This window comes from Triticum dicoccoides, chromosome 3A (genome assembly GCF_002162155.2).
Source record: "Triticum dicoccoides isolate Atlit2015 ecotype Zavitan chromosome 3A, WEW_v2.0, whole genome shotgun sequence".
NCBI classification, from domain to species: Eukaryota; Viridiplantae; Streptophyta; class Magnoliopsida; order Poales; family Poaceae; genus Triticum; species Triticum dicoccoides.
Window position 1 is genome coordinate 688,669,202 of NC_041384.1, and position 1,517 is coordinate 688,670,718.

At 48.4% G+C, this 1,517-nt stretch overlaps 1 pseudogene; it reads right to left on the minus strand.

Annotated features, from left to right (window-relative positions):
- LOC119272942 overlaps window positions 1-466 on the minus strand; it is a 15,698-nt pseudogene extending 15,232 nt beyond the window's left edge.
- Between the last annotated feature and the right edge of the window lie 1,051 nt (window positions 467-1,517).

A 1,517-nucleotide genomic window follows, 5' to 3' on the forward strand; every position in this document is an offset into this window, starting at 1 on the left:
GGCTATAGGACGGGGTGAGCGGGGTGCTGGCGCGTGCATCCATGGTTGCGGGTCGCCGGCGCCGGTGCGCGCGGGGCTTTGGAGAGGGAGAAGAAAAGCGCGCAGCGCGAGCGTCGAGTGTGCCGCGCGCAGAAGCGGGCGCCGCAAATACACCGCGCGAGGTACCGCTTCCACGCGCGCGCCCAACTGCTTATACCGCGCGCGCGGCTATTGCGCGCCCGCTGGAGCCATCCGCCGGGTTGCGCGCGCGCTAAAACGGGCGATTTTGCGGCGCGGCGCCTGTTTGGCGCGCCTGTTGGAGATGCTCTTACGCAAGTGAGTGTGTGTGTGATCAGTAACAAAATACAGTAGCATGCATGAAAGGAACATGCATGCAGGGGGCGTACCCGATTCCTTTGGTTCCGCCGGTGACGAGGGCCGTCTTGCCGGCGAGGCTCCACCGCTCCTCTCTGCTGACTGCTGACATCTTGGGTCGACCGATCACCGATGCGTGTATCTCACTGAGTAGACTTGTGTATATATACGACGATGATGGTATTAGCTCTCGCGAGAGACTACGACGTGTATAGATGCTTTGCTCGGAGAACTTTTCTCTTGTACGTACGATGAGTACGCTACCAATGTGACCATAACTAACAAATCCATTGGCGCAGTCGCGCGGTGCTCGGCCGGGCAAATTAAGGTTTCTTTCAGGATCCAATCAAGAGTTGCTTTTAAAAAAGGATCTATATATGTATAACCAATGGAAACGACTACGTAACACTAGTAGGTGATTAATGTCTCATTTTTGGCAGTGTTAGGCGATCGATCAAGAATTCATGATTGATCAGTTTGTATTTGTGTTTGCCGCCTTGGCTTTTATTGTGCAATTTTGTTATTTCAGGATTCAGGATTGGTGCAAGTGCAAAAGATGAAACAATCTTGATCGGCGGCTATCAGTAGTTTTAGAGTACAAGAGATAACTATTGATATGTATACCGGGTCGTGGTCATTTTTTATTGAAGGCGGACTTTGTTTTCTTCTAAAAAACAACATGGGATTGAGCCCAATAATACCTTTTTCTTTCAAAAGGAGGATTGAAGCCGGAATAGGATTTGTGGTACATCGGGCGGACGTTGCTTCAGTACTGTAGGTGCCTTTGGGTCTGTGACATATGGGTCAACCGTCTGTTGGGCCTAATGCCACTGACCCAAAGACACCCGCAGTTACGGCACCGAAGCTCAGTCCCACAGGGGCAGGGGCATCGACCCCCTTTTTTTGGATTTTGATTTTCTATCTCTTGTATCTTACGAACTAAAAGTCCAAATTAAGTTTTGTTTTATATTCATCTTCTTGTAACGAGGACTTTAAAATAAAACCCATTCGCATTTGTTTTGACGAGTATTCAAAATTGCATTAAGTTTCATTTGCTGAAACTTGATACAAAGAACGACAAAATCACAAGTTTCACAAACTGGAACTTAAAATTTGATGTGCACTCATGCCGAATTCAACAACTTTGCTGATCACGAGGTATT